The sequence below is a fragment of the Pan paniscus genome, chromosome 8, assembly GCF_029289425.2.
Source record: "Pan paniscus chromosome 8, NHGRI_mPanPan1-v2.0_pri, whole genome shotgun sequence".
Taxonomy (NCBI): Eukaryota; Metazoa; Chordata; class Mammalia; order Primates; family Hominidae; genus Pan; species Pan paniscus.
The window spans coordinates 131,793,348-131,813,013 of NC_073257.2; the positions used below are offsets into that span (position 1 = coordinate 131,793,348).

Genomic DNA, 19,666 nt, shown 5'->3' on the forward strand with positions numbered 1-19,666 from the left:
AGCTGAGATTCCACCACTGCACTCCAGCCTGGGCAACAGCATGAGATTCTGTCTCAAAAAAAAAACAAACAAACAAAAAAAAAAACTTTTTGATCCCTGCATTTTGCTAAATTGCATTCCAGAAAAGTTGCTCAATTTTCATATTTACCATCAGTATGTAAAGGCCAGTATTCTTGCACTCTTGGAAACACTGGGTATTACTGATTTAAAAATTTTTTTTGCTAATTTGATAGCCAGAAATAGTTATAATACCGGTTTTACTTACATTTCTATTATTAGTGAAGTTGAGCTCTTTGGGTGTATCTTAACTGGCTGATTATATTTCTTTTGTCAGTTGCCTGTTCATGACCTTTGTGTTTTCTTGGAGGTACGGGGTAGGGTCTTTTTCTTTCTTTATTTTATTTTATTTTTTTTAAGACGGAGTCTTGCTTTGTCGCCCAGGCTGTAGTGCAGTGGCGTGATCTCGGCTCACTGCAAGCTCCTCCTCCCGGGTTCATGCCATTCTCTTGCCTTAGCCTCCCGAGTAGCTGGGACTACAGGCGCCCGCTGCTGTGCCCAGCTAATTTTTTGTATTTTTAGTAGAGACGGGGTTTCACTGTGGTCTCGATCTCCTGACCTCGTGATCCGCCAGCCTCGGCCTCCCAAAGTGCTGGGATTACAGGCGTGAGCCACCGTGCCCGGCCAGGGTCCTTTTCTTTCTTATGGATTTATAAATGTGATACTTAAGGATATTAACCTTTGTCATTATAAGTATTTTTTCCCAGTTTGAAATTAGCCTTTTATTTTTCCTTATACTTTGGATTTTTTTGGCGGCAGTTTGAGGGGAGCATGTTTTAAAAATACGTAGCCCTACGCCGGGCATGATGGCTCACGCCTGTAATCCCAGCACTTTGGCAGGCCGAGGTGGACGGATCACCTGAGGTCAGGAGGTTGAGACCAGCCTGGCCAACATGGAGAAACCCCGTCTCTATTAAAAATACAGAAATTAGATGGGTGTGGTGGCTGGCACCTATAATCCCAGCTACTTGGGATGCTGAGTTAGGAGAATCGCTTGAACCCAGGAGGCAGAGGTTGCAGTGACCCTAGATTGTGCCGCTGCACTCCCACCTGGTTGACAGAGCGAGACTCCGTCTAAAAAAAAAACAAAAAAACAAAAAACATAGCCCAGTCTTTTATGATTAATTATTTTTTAGATATTTACATTTATTTTCTTTTAGTTCTTTTTTTTCCCCCATTTGGCTTTGTAATTTAGAAGAGTAAGGTGTAGAGAACAATTTAACTTTTTTCTTACATAATCGTTTCTGTCTGTGCCATATATTGAACAATGTACCCTTTTGTCATTGGTTTGATGTTTTTATCATATGCCAAATATTTTGCTGTTGTTTGACATTTTAATTAATATTTGTTTCCTAGGCTTTCTCATCTCTTCTAGTGATTTATTTGTCTATGATACTTCATTGATTTCAAGTCATTTATTTTCCACATTTTAACATATTTAAATTTGTAATGCATCTTAAAATCTGCTGTTGGGGCTGGTGCAGTGGCTCATACCTGTAATCCCAGCACTGTGGGAGGATTACTTGAGCCCAGGAGTTTGAGACCAGCTTGGGCAACATAGTGAAACCTCGTCTCTTAAAAAAAAAAAAAAAAAATTTAAGTCAGCTGTTGCTTTAAGGGAAGTTGAGTTCTTTCTGAGAAGCCGTGCATTCTCTTCTGCTGGTCACTGGGGGAGGGGCTTTACCAACTTGCCTCTGCTTAAGCTAATTTCTCTGCTTGGGATTTTTTAGGATGATGCTGGTAGTGTGAATTCAGCCCCCAGAATTTGCAGGGGTGGGGTTGTCAGTTCAGATATTGGAGTTTTTGTTCCCTCTTTCCATTGTCAAGGAAGAGGTGCGCAGGCCTCTTTGCCATCCCTTCTGCATGTAGTTGCTTGCTTTTATCCCTCATTGAGACTATAGATGTTTGGTCCCCCACTTTTTGTGAGGGCTTCTCCTTTGAGACTCCCTTTCTGGGCATCTTTTTATGGTACATAACAGTGAAGTGTCACAATCAACGGTGTCTTAGATTTGGTGAAATATGGTGTTTTAATCATTGTAATTTTTTGCATAATATCTGGCAGTAGAAGTTCTCACTATACCATAGTCTTCGCAGTTATCCCGAATGAAGTTCGAAATAATTTAAGTTCCCCTGACGCTCTCTCCCCTAACAAAACAAGGCAAGACAAACAAAACCAAAAGAATAGTAATTCTAGGATTTTGCCATCACCTTATATGAAAAACTCGGAACCTTCTATTTCACATGATTCGTTCACTATAATTGTTTTATTTACTTCTTCTTACACTTGGCTGTAAAATTTAGGCAAGAATTTAAGTTTCTAATACTATACTAATGTCATAAGATAATCCATTTAAAATGTTAACAGTTATTCTATACATAGTTCATTCAAGCTTAGATCAGTTTTGCTGAATGATTGTTTTATGTTTATGTCCTTTTAGACCTTTTTAGGATTGTTCTTTGAAAAGCCTCAAATTGGCCAGGCGTGGTGGCTTACACCTGTAATCTTAGCAGTTTGGAGGCTGAGGCAGGCAGATCGCTTGAGCTCAGGAGTTCGAGACCAGCTTAGCAACATAGACAAGACATTACTTGTCTCTACTAAAAGTAAAAAAAAAAAATCACTGGGGCATGATGGTGTGCACCTGTAGTCCCAGCAACTTGGGAGGCTGAGGTGGGAGGATTGCTGGAGTTCGGGAGATTGAGGCTGCAGTGAGCTATGATCATACCACTGCACTCCAGCCTGGATTATAGAGTGAGAACCTGTCTCAAAAATAAATAATTAAATAAAAAATAAAAAAGCCTCAAATTAACATGGCAGATAACTAACTTTATTTTTTATTAATATTTTAGCTGGTCACGGTGGCTCATGCCTGTAATCCCAGCACTTTGGGAGGCCAAGGCGGATCGCAAGGTCAGGAGTTCGAGACCAGCCTGGCCAAATAGTGAAACCTTGTCTCTACTAAAAATACAAAAATTAGCCGGGCGCGGTAGCACACACCTGTAGTCCCAGCTACTTGGGAGGCTGAGGCAGGAGAATCTTTTGAACCTGGGAGACTGAGGGTGCAGTGAGCTGAGATCGTGCCATTGCACTCCTGCCTGGGCGACAGGGCGAGACTCTGTCTCAAAGAAAAAAAATAAAATAAAATACTTCATTTTAATTTTTTGAGAAGGGGTCTCACTCTGTCACCCAGCTTGTGTGAGTGCAGTGGTGCGATCTTGGCTCACCGCAACCTCTGACTCCCAGGCTCAAGCGATCCTCCTAACTTAGCATCTCGAGAGGCTGGGACCACAGGTGTGCACCACCACGTCTGGCTAATTTTTTTATTTTTTGGTAGAGACAGGGTTCCCCCAAGTTGCCCAGGCTGGTGTCGAACTTCTGAGCTGAGATGATCCACTTGCCTCGGCCTCCCACAGTGCTGGGATTACAGGCGTGAGCCACAACACTTGGCCATAACTAACTTTAAATTGTGTCTTTTACTCTCTGTACTGGCTTTGCTATGAAGAAATCATGCTGGTTAATCTTACTGAGTGTTTCCTGGGCATTCTTGTCCCTTTGGAAGGCCTGAGGACTTGCTCACAGGCTGTGCTCTTTGGAGGCGGTTTGCGGTGTTTGTCAGTAAAGTTGAGCACTGGATTGTCCTTTTTTTTTTTTTGAGATGGAGTCTCACCCTGTCCCCAAGGCTGGAGTGCAGTGGCGTCATCTTGGCTCACTGCAAGCTCCGCCTCCCGTGTTCACACCATTCTCCTGCCTCAGCCTCCAGAGTAGCTGGGATTACAGGCACCCGCCACCATGCCCGGCTAATTTTTTGTATTTTCAGTAGAGATGGGGTTTCACCATGTTAGTCAGGATGGTCTCGATTTCCTGACCTTGTGATCTGCCCACCTCGGCCTCCCAAAGTGCTGAGATTACAGGCGTGAGACACCGTGCCTGGCCGATTGTCTGTTCTTTTACTTCAGAAAAGACAACGATGCATGGTATTTGACTGTAAATTTGTAAAGTTCACTGAGGGTTTTTTTTTCCTTTTTAAGACTTTCTTGTCTGCACAGAAAGTCCCAGTACAACTTCCATTGCTGAGAAAATCCTCAGAGGACTTTCCCACTTCGCTCCTGTGATGGATGACAGAAGAGTGATTCATTAACAATTGCTCAGCCACAATTCTCGGATATAGGGATTCAAAGGACAGGACACAGAACTAACACAGTGAAAAAAATCAGTACCACATTTGGACAGTATAGGTGAGAAAACATAATTATAAAAATGATGCCATGAAAAATTCCACAGATCAGTTTAGTTGTATAGTTGTCAAAGTTATGTGTGATATCAATGAAGAAATATTTGTAGCATGTAAACGGTTATTTCTGTTTCTTAAAAAGTACTGTTAGTGGGCTATGAAACTTGGATTTTTCTTTTTATTAATGCAGTATGTTCTTTTTATTCAAGTATGAACTTGTTGAGAAACTATAGTAATATGATTTTTAAGAGATTTATGTTCCACTTAAATGTGAATTGTACTTCTGAGCTGCCTTAATGCAAGGTCATTTATATTTGTTAAGAGGAAATAATCAAGATCACTCATATCCCAACTGAATCTGAGGTTTTATAAATCTCTCAAACGATTGCTGAGAGCCTGATTGTGGAAAGAAGTGAGATGCACCTTATTTTCAAGAAGTCCTGTGAAGCGCTCTCCTAGCACGTCCATTTCCAGGAGGAGAAGCAAGCAGATGAGAGGTTTTCCATTTTGTCATCCAAGGTAGCTGTGCACTTGCCTTGTTGCTGAAGTTCCAATAATGTGAAAACCAAAGTAGAGGTTTTTTTTCTTCTTTTTGTTTTGTATTAATTTCACTTATACCAAAGTGTTTGAAAGTATGAAATGTGTTGCTTCTGAGCTATATAAGGCTACTTCATGACAAGACTGCTTTGTAATATTTCACTTTGTTTTACTACAAATTCAGATCACTTTGTTTTACTATAAATTCAGATTATCCAAATATTTTCCTAATACTACGTGGGAATGCTGATTTTCTTTTGTTACGTAGTGGAAACATTTTGCATTGTTTACATAGTTCTCATGGAACATGGAAATTTTTGAAAGTGATATATGATACACATTTTTTGTGTATATATTCTAATTAGTGTGAATAAAGCAGTAACATTAATGCATTTTTTAAGCAGCAAACTTATGTATTTCTCTTGTCTTCCTTAAAAGTGTCCCCATGAACTCAGTGTTTATTCCCTTTTCATTTTGAGTACCTGCTTATATGGTCAGTATGTAACGTTAGCATTGGCTCCTAATGGTAGAATTAGAACAGCAAAATTGTAGAGCTGTAATTGACTCCAGACAACACAGATTTCAGCCACCTCATTCTACAGCTGAGGCCAGGACAATAAATGCCTTTCCCAGACTGGGTAGTGGCAGATCTGGGATGGAATATGGTTTTCTTGATTCCCTTTCAGCCTTCATTTCTCTCTCTCAGGACTACTACTTTTTAATTACTTTTCACTTAATTTCCCAGTACTGATGAAATAAAGAAAAATGAGGGTTATTTATATATATTTCAATAAAATCCAATTTGATTTTTCAACTTACATCTGATTTTGTTTGTGTCATTCAGCCTGTCTTCTGAGTAATGGGCAGAGAAGGACCAGGGTTCGTAGAAGAAGCATGTGGCAGCTGAGTGGCAGCAGTCTTGCCCTTTCATTTTAATACTTGAGGACACAGAAAATAGAATTTTTGAGTGACGCTGCCTGTGGATATATATACTCATACATACATATATATATATACACACACACACATATGTATGTATGTATGTATTACTATTCAATCTCTTAAAAACCAAAAAACAGTAGATCCCCTGAGGGTAGAGTCTTTATGAACATATTGTTCACTGTTGTAACCACCTTGCAGGATTTCAGTCTATAAACTAGGTGAGAGTCCAGCTGCTGAGTGAAGCTTGATCTCTGCCTCTTCCTCAGGAGCAGCTCATCCCCTGACAACCTCCCCTCCCGGCCCCTAATCTGGTTTAATGCCCTCCTTTTCCCCAGATAAAGAAAGTCATGTCTGTAGTTATTCCAAAAGTGTTTCATGTGTAGAGTTTGGCACAAAAAGTAAAAAGCGCCAGCATCTGAAATCAAAGGTGAAAGAGTCATCATAGTACTGATGAAGACACCCAGGCCTCGTCAGCTATGTTAACGTGCTGTATGACAAGAGGAACCTGCTTTCTAAGTCTGCTGGACACGCGTGCTTCTTGAATCCAACCAGACAAGCATGCTTTCTCAAAACCACAGTATAAGACAAGGAAACTGCACAGATTCGAGTGATTTTTGAGGTAAGTATGTTATTGGAAAGGTGTGATCTATATAGAACCCTGAACATGAAAAGGAGGAGATGCCGCTATCTTGGCAGGGATGATCATGTATTTGAAATAGTAACTCACAGCATTTGGTCTCATGATAAGAGTACTGAAGATTATCCCAGAAAACCTAGGATGATTGGTATTTATAGTACCGTTGTTTCAGGTTTTTATGACTTGAGGCATCTTACTATCTTAATGCTGTACTTTAGTGTTTACCAAGCATCTTTCTGGTGGAAACTTGAACTGCAGACACTGAGTGTTTTGGTTTTCCTCCAAGTTATAGTTCTCATTGTAACTTAATAAGTTGGCATTCCAGCTTAGTTTGAGTCAGTTTCCCAGGGCTGGGTCCTCAGAGGAGAGTGGATAGAATTCAGTTCCTCTATGAGCTGGGGTGCTGACATTGTGTTCCTGCTGTTGACTGTCCCTGCGGTGCACGGGACGGACTGTCAGCTAACCTGTCTTCATGACATTTCTATAATACTCCTCAGGGGGTTAACCCCATCTCTACTAAAAATAAAAAAAAATTAGCTGGGCATGGTGGCATGTGCCTGTAGTCCCAGCTACAGGAGGCTGAGGCAGGAGAATTGCTTGAACCCAATTGCAGTGAGTTGGGATCTCGCCACTGCACTCTAGCCTGAGTGACAGAGCGAGACTCTGTCTCAAAAAAAAAATAAATGAATAAAAAATAAAACAGCAACTCTTGCAGATTTCCCAAATGTATTGGTCCCAGAGAACACTGAAAATAATGTCATGTTGTTAACACCAGTGGGAGTTTGGGAAATAATTCCAGCTCTTTAATACTTCTTTCAGCTTCAGATTAAGTGAAATGAGTTTCACATATTTCAATATATGAAATTGTATGATGACACATAAAACAGGCCAGGGGTTACTGAGGACACATCCGTGAGATAGTGGGCAATGCTACATATTTGTTAGTGGTTGTGCTGCAGTTCAGGTTCATGGACAGGTGGGACTGGTGTGGTTGGGATAACCCACCATGTTTGTCTTTCATTTCTTGTATAAAGAGTGGTTTTTAAAAGACCTTACTATGGAATTTTCACAAATACTCAAAAGTATGGAGAATGGTACAGTGAATCCCCATGTGCCCTTTTCCCAGCTTCAGGGGTGGTGTCAGTGATAATGATTTGGCTCTGTGTCCCCACCCAAATCTCATCTTGAATTGTAATCCCCACGTGTCAGGGGAGGGACCTGGTGGGAGGTGATTGGATCATGGGGGCTGTTTCCCCATGCTGTTCTTGTGATAGTGAGGGAGTTCTCACAAGATCTGATGGTTTTAAAAGTGGCAGTTTTCCCTGCACTCTCTCCTGCCACCTTGTGAAGAAGGTGCCTGCTTCCCCTTTGCCTTTCGTCATAATTGTAAGTTCCCCGACGTTCGTCATGATTGTAAGTTTCCTGAGGTCTCCCCAACCATGCAGAACTGTGAGTCACTTGAACCCCTTTTGTTTATAAATTGCCCAGTCTCAGGTAGTACCTTGATAGCAGTGTGAAAATGGACTAATACAGTCAGGGACCTAAAAGACAGGTAAAGAGATGTGGCCAGGTGAAGACGGAAAAAGGACAGTGCATTCCAGACCTGTGGAAAGACGCGAGGTGGGAAAGAACATCACAACTGGGGCGACTGAAGAAATTAAGTTGTTAAGCACGAAATGCAGAGAGAGCTATGTGAATGTGTTGAGTGTGATTTTCATTAAACAATTTTTAAAGAAAGCATTTCTAGTGGTGCTTTTATTTTTGCAGCCGCTTAATAGCATTCGCTCTTGTTGAAAGGAGCACAGTGTGGAATATTGGAAAGTGCTTGCTACCAGCTAAGATGCATTACTCTCCTATGCCGCTGAACACCTGTGCCCAGCTGTTTCTTTGAGGCCAATTTGCTCCTCTTTTCAGGGTATATTTACTAGTCAGGAGTTGTAAAACTATTTTGAAGAGTGCCTCTGACCCCTAGAGCAACTTCAAGTGAAGGAGGCTGTTGTAGTTCCCTGGCTGTTACCTCCTGGAAGAGGCTGGGGAGGGAACTCATGCGTTTTGGGTGCTGACTGTGTCTTAGGCACTGCACAAGCTCCAGCTCATGTGTGTAATCTTTACAGAGGCGATTGAGGGAGTTGTCATCCTTGCTTTATAGAGGAGAGAAGCAAGGCTCGTAGAAGCTACTCATCTTGCCCAAACCTACACAGTTAATGGCAGGGCAGCATAAAGAAAGCGTGCTTGTGCCTCAAACATAAAAATAAAGGGAAACCTCTACTATAGAAGGATGTATTTTCAAATACTTACAAATTGCTGCCTCTTTTTGCAAACATTTAGGCAGTCAAAGCCCATTTTAATTTTTTTTTAAATGTGGGAGTAAAGACCTTGTGTTAATGAAGATCCCCAAATTGTTCTAAACAGTATAAAGGCCAGGCATGGTGGCTCATGCCTGTAATCCCAACCCTTTGGGAGGCTGAGGTGGGAGGAACACTTGAGACCAGGAGTTCGAGACCAACATGGGCAACATAGCAAGACCTTGTCTCTACAAAAAATAAAAAAACAAAATTAGCTGGGTGTGATGGCACATGCCTTAGTCCTAGCTAAGGATGTCGAGGCTGCAGTGAGCTGTGATCGTGCCACTGCTCTCCAGCCTGAGAGACAGAGTGAGATTCTGTATTTTGTATTTTTAGTAGAGATGGGGTTTCACCATGTTGGCCAGGCTGGTCTTGAACTCCTGATGTCAGGTGATCCACCCGCATTGGCCTCCCAAAGTGCTGGGATTACAGGCATGAGCCACCGCCCCTGGCCAAGATTTTTTCTTGATGCTGTGTCTCATTTAACGCAGATACCTTTCATCTAACTTCTGTAAAAATTCATTTTCTGATACCACTTTTCATTTTCTAACACATTTTAGAATCCAGCCAAATACTTCTACATTTTTGCCCGTTTTCCAAATCAGTTTTGTCAACATCCGAATCTAGCATGACTGTGACCTTGGATGACTGTGTATGACTATCTCCCTCGGCCATCACTTTTTATTGCTGGGGTCCTAAGGAGTTCTACCATTTATATAATCAGGATAATTTTGTTAAGTGACAATAATAGTCTGTTAACCTCAACTGTTGTCAAATATAAGGAGTTTTGAATTGATTTTGAGACTCAATAAAAAAATTAAGTCTTCTCCATAAGAAACATGTTAAAATTAAGGTTTCAGAATCCTTGGGCATCTCTGTAGTCGAACACGTGCTGCTTATGTGTAAAGAATTAAATTCAGTCTGGTGGCTGGGTTTTAGAGCCATATCTGTCACCACTTTCTTTGGTGCTGAGAGAACATCATCAACATTCTACTCTGTGGCATATCTGAAAGTTCTGGAAAGCATTCTTGAATTGCAGGAGGGATCATGGGGAGTCAACTGGAACTAAATTCCCATTTGCTAAGATCCAAAAAGAAATGAACATTTAAAAAGTTTTTATTTTATAGATGTTTAAATTTGCATAGTATAAATCCCAACCAGCTTGAAAGTGGTCACTTTTTATTTTTATGTTGACAGTTAAGTCTCCCATATTTTTAGCTGTGGAAGAAATTGCTGTACAGATTTTCTTATGGTGAACTTTTAGCAACTTAAAAACATGAAAAGGACATAAACAGACAATTCAGTAGGAAAAAAAAAACCCAGTTGAAGAAGATGTTTATTCTTATTACTTATCTCAAAAATATAAATTAAAATTTAAAAAGAGATGTCTTCTTTTTAACTGCTCATATTGGCAAATAAAAAGAGATGGGCCCACAAGCTCATACATTGCTCATGGGAATATCAATTGGTGCTTCTTTTCTAGAAAATGACTTGGTGTAATATGTATCAAGAGCCTTAAAATGATCTGTGTCTTTTAATCCAATAATTGAACCTTCAGAAATAGAGTCTTTAAAAAAAAAAATGGACAGGGCTGGGCACAGTGGCTCTCACCTGTAATCCCAGCACTTTGTGAGGCCAAGGCGGGCAGATCACTTGAGGTCAGGAGTTTGAGACCAGCCTGGCCAACATGGTGAGACCCCTGTCTCTACTAAAAATACAAAAATTAGCCGGGCATGGTGGCATGCGCCTGTAATCCCAGGTACTCGGGAGGCTGAGGCAGGAGAATCGCTTGAACCTGGAAGGTGGAGGTTGCAGTGAGCCGAGATCGCGTGACTGCACTCCAGCCTGGGTGACAGAGCAAGATTCCATCTCAAAAAAAAAAAAAAAAAAAAAGACAAAAATTTATGTAAGCTGGATTATTCATCATGGGAAGTTTATAGAGTGGAAACCTGGAAACAAATGTTCAGTGTGGCTAAATAGGATGGTCAATTTGGTAAGAAACGAGGAAAGAAGGGAGGATGCCTTGAAATGTCACAAATTTCTAGTCTTGGTCACAGGTGTCTTATCAGACAATAAAATCCCGTGGACACATCAGTGCAAATCTGTTTATTTCTGTAACTATGAAAACAACTCAAATGAACGCTGTTATTGGCAGCTTTGCAGCACCATCTGTATAAAGTCAGCACAGCAGACAGAGGCAGAATGCTGCCTGAAATAACAGGGTGGTCACTTGTATATAAACAGTCCATTCTGGGAGACCAGTGGATGCGCAGACGTGTATAGTTTGAACCGTGGCTGGAGTGCAGACTCAGGAATCTGCCAACCAGTCCCAGCCAATCTGAGAAGGGAGGGGGTGTGATTACGGTTGTAGATAATGACAAAGCCAGAACTAGGGTCTCAGTCTCCTGTGTCCAGGTCCATTCATGTCCACCTCGAGTCCAAAACTGATTAAGAGCTTCATACATCATATTGACGTTTGTGGCACAGGAATGGCACAGGCACATTTTACAGGTAAGGAAACAGATTTTAAAAGTTGAGTGACTTGCTCAAGATCACAAAATGATTAAGTGGTAGGATTGTGGTCAGCGTAGAGAAAGCAAAAATTTTAAAATTAGATGAAAATCCAAAAAAATCCATTATTTATTTTGTTTTATTTATGAATGTTCTTCCAAAGTTTGGAAAAAATCTCTGTGTGTGTTGATCAAGATTCTGTTTCTAGTGGATTTGGAAGGGAGAGGAATATGTGATTATCTAAAAAAAAAAGATGATCTCAGCTGGGCACAGTGGCTCATGCTTGTAATCCCAGCACTTTGGGAGGCTGAGGTGGGAGGATTGTGTGAGCCCAAAAGTTAGAGACTAGCAATATAGGGAGACCTCATCTCTACATTTTTTTTTAGATGGAGTCTCGCCTGTCTCCCAGGGTGGAGTGCAGTGGTGGGATCTTGGCTCACTGCAAGCTCCGCCTCTCGGGTTCACGCCATTCTGCCTCAGCCTCTCGAGTAGCTGGGACTACAGGCGCCTGCCGCCACGCCTGGCTAACTTTTTGTATTTTTAGAAGAGATGGGGTTTCACCATGTTAGCCAGGATGGTCTCGATCTCCTGACTTCGTTATCTGCCGGCCTCGGCCTCCCATAGTGCTGGGATTACAGACGTGAGCCACCATGTCCGGCCGCACTGCAGTGGTTTTTATAAACATCTTGTTTTTTTCTCTCTGTTGGCTGGTGCTCCCCACCTGTCCAGCAGTCCTGACTTGGTGTTCTGTGCAGGTCCCACATTCACATTTGAGGGAGCAGGTACATGGTAAGGGTGGCTATATTATCTGATGTAAAATACAGAGCCTTTAACTTTAGAAGCTTGAGTCATAGATCTACAAGAACTTTAAAAGCACTTTTAGGCTGGGTGCTGCAGCTCATGCTTGTAATGCCTGGCACTTTAGGAGATTAAGGTGGGTGGATCACTTGAGTTCAGGAGTTTGAGACCAACCTGGGCAACAGTGAGACCCCGTCTCTACCAAAAAACAAAAAAATAGCTGGGCATGGTGGCGCATGCCTGGGTCCTAGCTACTTGGGAGCTGAGGGGGGAGGATTGCTTGAGCCTAGGAGTTCAGGGCTGCAGTGAGCTGTGATCACATGGCACTCCAGCCTGGCAAGACCCTGTCTCAAAAAAAAAAAAAAAAAAAAAAGAAACACTTTTAATAGTTACTAATTATTTCTTTTCTTGGATCATGCTTCCACTTTGCAGATGGCTTTCATGGACTTTACTTCATTTGACCTTCATGCTTATTGAGGGAAGAAGGCAGGACAGGGATGATGATCTCCATCATTTTATTTTCATTTTTTAAATTGACAAATAAAAATTATATAAATGTTGTATGACATGATGGTTTGAAATATGTATACATTGTGGGATGGCCAAATCAAGCTAATTAACATATGCATCACCTCATGTACTTAGATGACCTCCATCTTCGTAGAAGGGAGAGCTAAGAGTCCCCGAACTGACGCGACTTGTCCAGAGTGACTCAGGCGAGAACGGTGAAGCTGGGACTTGGCTTATATCTTCCTACTCTGGGTCAAGGCCTTTTCTGTGATACTGTTTTGCTTCTCTATGGAAATAGATTATTGGTAACTGATAGGCCCTAAAATGAGTGAATAGGAAATAGCTCTTGGCACTGTGTTGGATTAGAAAATTAGGAAAATGCAAAAAGGCATAAATGAAAAAATAAAAATCACATATTCTACCCGTACCATTTTGCATTTTTCCTTATAAAAATTTGATCACATTATAATCTTTGGAACTTTTTTCCTTTACTAGAATGTGAATCGTTTTCATGTTATTAAAAAAACTTCTATTAAGATACTAGTTAAGTAAAAATCCATTTTTACTTAACCAACCGCCTATTATTTGATCTTTGGATTGTGTCCATGGTATGGTTTGGCTGAGTCTCATCTTGAATTGTAGTTTCCATAATCCCACATCTCATCTTGAATTGTAGTTCCCAATTCAAGTCTCCCACCCAAGTCTCATCTTGAATTGTAGTTCCCATAATCCCCACGTGTTGTGGGAGGGATCCGGTGGGATATAATTTAATAATGGGGGTGGTTACCCTCATGCTGTTCTCGAGAGTGAGTTCTTCACAAGATCTGATGGTTTTTTTTTATTTGAGCATTTTTATTTTTATACTAGCAATGAAGAAAAAATTCAGTTAATCAAGAACTTCCAGAATTAAACAAGTTTTTCTTACTTTTTGCAATTATTGAAAAATTTGAATGGGATCAGTTCTATTTTATTTTTTAAATTTGGTTGGTTTTACTCTCTCTTTTTATTTTTATTTTTATTTTTTTTCAATTAGATTTTTAAAAATTTTTTTTTTATTATACTTTAAGTTTTAGGGTACATGTGCACATTGTGCAGGTTAGTTACATACGTATACCTGTGCCATGCTGGTGTGCTGCACCCACTAACTCGTCATCTAGCATTAGGTATATCTCCCAATGCTATCCCTCCCCCCTCCCCCCACCCCACAACAGTCCCCAGAGTGTGATGTTCACCTTCCTGTGTCCATGTGATCTCATTGTTCAGTTCCCACCCATGAGTGAGAATATACGGTGTTTGGTTTTTTGTTCTTGCAATAGTTTACTGAGAATGATGATTTCCAATTTCATCCACGTCCCTACAAAGGACATTAACTCATCATTTTTTATGGCTGCATAGTATTCCATGGTGTATATGTGCCACATTTTCTTAATCCAGTCTATCATTGTTGGACATTTGGGTTGGTTCCAAGTCTTTGCTATTGTGAATAATGCCGCAATAAACATATGTGTGCATGTGTCTTTATAGCAGCATGATTTATAGTCCTTTGGGTATATACCCAGTAATGGGATGGGTGGGTCAAATGGTATTTCTAGTTCTAGATCCCTGAGGAATCACCACACTGACTTCCACAATGGTTGAACTAGTTTACAGTCCCACCAACAGTGTAAAAGTGTTCCTATTTCTCCACATCCTCTCCAGCACCTGTTGTTTCCTGACTTTTAAATGATTGCCATTCTAACTGGTGTGAGATGGTATCTCATAGTGGTTTTGATTTGCATTTCTCTGATGGCCAGTGATGATGAGCATTTTTTCATGTGTTTTTTGGCTGCATAAATGTCTTCTTTTGAGAAGTGTCTGTTCATGTCCTTCGCCCACTTTTTGATGGGGTTGTTTGTTTTTTCTTGTAAATTTGTTTGAGTTCATTGTAGATTCTGGATATTAGCCTTTTGTCAGATGAGTAGGTTGTGAAAATTTTCTCCCATTTTGTAGGTTGCCTGTTCACTGTGATGGTAGTTTCTTTTGCTCTGCAGAAGCTCTTTAGTTTAATTAGATCCCATTTGTCAATTTTGGCTTTTGTTGCCATTGCTTTTGGTGTTTTAGACATGAAGTCCTTGCCCATGCCTATGTCCTGAATGGTAATGCCTAGGTTTTCTTCTAGGGTTTTTATGGTTTTAGGTCTAACGTTTAAGTCTTTAGTCCATCTTGAATTGATTTTTGTATAAGGTGTAAGGAAGGGATCCAGTTTCAGCTTTCTACATATGGCTAACCAGTTTTCCCAGCACCATTTATTAAATAGGGAATCCTTTCCCCATTGCTTGTTTTTCTCAGGTTTGTCAAAGATCAGATAGTTGTATATATGCGGCGTTATTTCTGAGGGCTCTGTTCTGTTCCATTGATCTATATCTCTGTTTTGGTACCAGTACCATGCTGTTTTGGTTACTGTCGCCTTGTAGTATAGTTTGAAGTCAGGTAGTGTGATGCCTCCAGCTTTGTTCTTTTGGCTTAGGATTGACCTGGTGATGTGGGCTCTTTTTTGGTTCCATATGAACTTTAAAGTAGTTTTTTCCAATTCTGTGAAGAAAGGCATTGGTAGCTTGATGGGGATGGCATTGAATCTGTAAATTACCTTGGGCAGTATGGCCATTTTCACGATATTGATTCTTCCTACCCATGAGCATGGAATGTTCTTCCATTTGTTTGTATCCTCTTTTATTTCCTTGAGCAGCGTTTTGTAGTTCTCCTTGAAGAGGTCCTTCACCTCCCTTGTAAGTTGGATTCCTAGGTATTTTATTCTCTTTGAAGCAATTGTGAATGGGAGTTCACTCATGATTTGGCTCTCTGTTTGTCTGTTGTTGGTGTATAGGAATGCTTGTGATTTTTGTACATTGATTTTGTATCCTGAGACTTTGCTGAAGTTGCTTATCAGCTTAAGGAGAGTTTGGGCTGAGACAATGGGGTTTTCTAGATATACAATCATGTCATCTGCAAACAGGAACAATTTGACTTCCTCTTTTCCTAATTGAATACCCTTTATTTCCTTCTCCTGCCTAATTGCCCTGGCCAGAACTTCCAACACTATGTTGAATAGGAGTGGTGAGAGAGGGCATCCCTGTCTTGTGCCAGTTATCAAAGGGAATGCTTCCAGTTTTTGTCCATTCAGTATGATATTGGCTGTGTGTTTGTCATAGATAGCTGTTATTATTTTGAAATATGTCCCATCAATACCTAATTTATTGAGAGTTTTTAGCATGAACCGTTGTTGAATTTTGTCAAAGGCCTTTTCTGCATCTATTGAGATAATCATGTGGTTTTTGTCTTTGGCTCTGTTTATATGCTGGATTACATTTATTGATTTGCATATATTGAACCAGCCTTGCATCCCAGGGATGAAGCCCACTTGATCATGGTGGATAAGCTTTTTGATGTGCTACTGGATTCGGTTTGCCAGTATTTTATTGAGGATTTTTGCATCAATGTTCATCAAGGATATTGGTCTAAAATTCTCTTTTTTTGTTGTGTCTCTGCCTGGCTTTGGTATCAGAATGATGCTGGCCTCATAAAATGAGTTAGGGAGGATTCCCTCCTTTTCTATTGATTGGAATAGTTTCAGAAGGAATGGTACCAGTTCCTCCTTGTACCTCTGGTAGAATTTGGCTGTGAATCCATCTGGTCCTGGACTCTTTTTGGTTGGTAAGCTATTGATTATTGCCACAATTTCAGATCCTGTTATTGGTCTATTCAGAGATTCAACTTCTTCCTGGTTTAGTCTTGGGAGAGTGTATGTGTCAAGGAATTTATCCATTTCTTCTAGATTTTCTAGTTTATTTGCGTAGATGTGTTTGTAGTATTCTCTGATGGTAGTTTGTATTTCTGTGGGATTGGTGGTGATATCCCCTTTATCATTTTTTATTGTGTCTATTTGATTCTTCTCTCTTTTTTTCTTTATTAGTCTTGCTAGCAGTCTATCAATTTTGTTGATCCTTTCAAAAAACCAGCTCCTGGATTCATTAATTTTTTGAAGGGTTTTTTGTGTCTCTATTTCCTTCAGTTCTGCTCTGATTTTAGTTATTTCTTGCCTTCTGCTAGCTTTTGAATATGTTTGCTCTTGCTTTTCTAGTTCTTTTAATTGTGATGTTAGGGTGTCAATTTTGGATCTTTCCTGCTTTCTCTTGTGGGCATTTAGTGCTATAAATTTCCTTCTACACACTGCTTTGAATGTGTCCCAGAGATTCTGGTATGTTGTGTCTTTGTTCTCGTTGGTTTCAAAGAACATCTTTATTTCTGCCTTCATTTCGTTATGTACCCAGTAGTCATTCAGGAGCAGGTTGTTCAGTTTCCATGTAATTGAGCGGTTTTGAGTGAGATTCTTAATCCTGAGTTCTAGTTTGATTGCACTGTGGTCTGAGAGATAGTTTGTTATAATTTCTGATCTTTTACATTTGCTGAGGAGAGCTTTACTTCCAAGTATGTGGTCAATTTTGGAATAGGTGTGGTGTGGTGCTGAAAAAAATGTATATTCTGTTGATTTGGGGTGGAGAGTTCTGTAGATGTCTATTAGGTCCGCTTGGTGCAGAGTCTCTGATAAAACAGACTTTAAACCAACAAAGATCAAAAGAGACAAGGCCATTACATAATGGTAAAGGGATCAATTCAACAAGAAGAGCTAACTATCCTAAATATGTATGCACCCAATACAGGAGCACCCAGATTCATAAAGCAAGTCCTGAGTGACCTACAAAGAGACTTAGACTCCCACACATTAATAATGGGAGATTTTAACACCCCACTGTCAACATTAGACAGATCAATGAGACAGAAAGTCAACAAGGATACCCAGGAAGATCTGATGGTTTTATAAAGGGCTTTTCCCCCTTTTGCTCAGCACTTCTCCTTGCTGCTGCCATGTGAAGAAGGATGTGTCTGCTTCCCCTTCTGCCATGATTGTAAGTTTCCTGAGGCCTCCCCAGCCATGCTGAACTGTGAGTCAATTAAACCTCTTTCCTTTATAAATTACCCAGTCCTGGGTATGTCATTATTAGCAGTGTGAGAATGGACTAATACAGTCCAGTTTTCTAATTATGTGTGTGTGTGTGTCTGTCTGTCTGTATCTCTGTGTATGGATAGAAAGATAGATATGTAGATAGATCCACCTTTCGATGAACCTGTTTTCAGAGAAAGCTTTGTGAATATCTGACTTAGGTTTCAAATTCAGTTTACACTGCACAGGTAAGATTTCTCTGAGATCAAGTGAAATGGGAAGTTGCTAAGGAAATGAGATTTCCTTCACTTGACTCTGAGTCTTCATTCACCCTCTTTGAAGGCTCATGATTCTCAAGATTTTGTTCCCTGAATGGCAGTGTTGGCATCCACCAAAACTCTGTGATAAATTTAGAGTTAAACCTCAGCTACTTAGCTAGGTAGTAAAGTGACTTTTCTGTTATTCAACCAAAAATTAATTTTACCAAAGAACCCAATGAGAGAGAGAGAGAGTGTGTGTGTGTGTGTGTGTCACGGAAAGTGTGAATTCTGGAAGGCATTCCATTGAACACAGTGGCTATTTAATACATTTCCCAGGGCTCTCAAGTCTGATTCAACTAGAAGGAGAGAGTTTACCAAAAGGCAGTAGTTTGTGTCTGAATCCTGGGTTCACCAGTGGATGTTATTTAAATGTGGCTTGCAATATAGTTATGGAATATGTAACTTTTGTGGAAAGGACTAATATTTTAGAAAGTTTTGAATTATCTAGTTTATGCCATGTATGTGATTTGTATTATATTTGTTTGTTTTCATTCAGATGCTTGTGTCTTACTTTAGTATTTGATTTGATCGACATAGCTAGTATTAGCAATATTTTAAATCATTTTTGCAGTATCGGTGGCATTTTATTAATTTACTTTTATTGTAAAATGAAATTTGCCCTTGAAGATGTCCCTTTATTTTCAGAAAATCTAATTATTAGCTATAGGTATTATTTTCCCACAAACCTGTTTAGCTCCTCTAATTTACCTTCCTAAAGCTCTTAAATCCAGATTATGTATATGAGAGGAGAAGAGAGAGATCAGAGTAGTCCACCCCCTGTTTCGTCTTGCCAAGAAATCTTGTCTTCCAGATTGTAACTGTTTCCTTGTTGCCTTTTTTTCCCCATCCAATTTTCAGTACCCAGCTCGCCACATTTTCAACGGCTAATGCCATGAGGGAGATTTGCACTTTCAGTAATGGTGGACTAACTTATTGTATACCAGCCCTCCCACTGAAAACAACTAGAAAATATAATGTATGTAAAAAATCTGTTTGAAGGTAGCAGCGCCTCCCAAGGAAGTGAGGACATGAGGGGCCACCATCTCAGAGAGAAAGGAAGCACAGCAAAGTAAGTATGGCATTTGGTGCCACTTCTCCCTTCGAGGTTACTGCCAAAGCAGAAAGTGGCAAATGAGAGGCTGAAAAGGTGAGAGAAGAGCCTCTGGCGCTTATAGGATGGAGGAGACAAAAGCTGTATTTAGGGCACAACAAGCAGACTTTGGTCTGGTATGTACCTTGGGTCTATTTCTTCAGAAGGGGATGAGCCAGAAGTAGAGAAACCCTCACAAAGACAAGCCCACAGTTAAATCCGCTTAATCATTGATATTATTAGGGTGATCTACCCCTCTTTGAACTGACTTCCAGAAGCAAAACAGATTGCTTTTGGGAGGAAGATAACATCACCCAGCGCTTCAAATTACTTCTATAGTTTGCCATACACAATGTCTAATCTACATGACTGAAAACCAAAAGGAAAAAGCACAGTAAAAACAGATCTACAGTAGATCCAGACATTGGAGGTATTAGACACAGACATTAAGGTAACTGATTAATATCAAGACATTAAATCCAGTTTAGTGACTTCTAGTAAAGAACTGGAGATAAAAAAGAACTGGATGGAAATTCTAGAACTGAGAAATAGAACAACAGAATTTTGAGGGTTCAGTAGTGGGCTTCACAATAGATAAGGCAGTTGAAGAGACAAATAGTGAATTGGAAGGTAAGTCAAAAAGAAATGGACTGGAGCAGAGAGAGGAAAAGGACTGAAAACGCAGGAAAGAGTATGTGAGACACACAGGATA

The 19,666-nt window shown here is 40.2% G+C and overlaps 1 protein-coding gene across 2 annotated transcripts in view; it reads left to right on the top strand.

Moving 5' to 3' along the window:
- SEC23IP (SEC23 interacting protein) overlaps positions 1 to 5,641 on the top strand; it is a 52,017-nt gene extending 46,376 nt beyond the window's left edge. For both annotated transcript variants that reach the window (XM_008950979.4, XM_003825656.6), the window contains exon 19: positions 4,084 to 5,641. The gene's annotated coding sequence lies outside the window, so the exon portion shown is untranslated. The remainder of the gene's footprint in view (positions 1 to 4,083) is intronic.
- Positions 5,642 to 19,666: the final 14,025 nt, after the last annotated feature.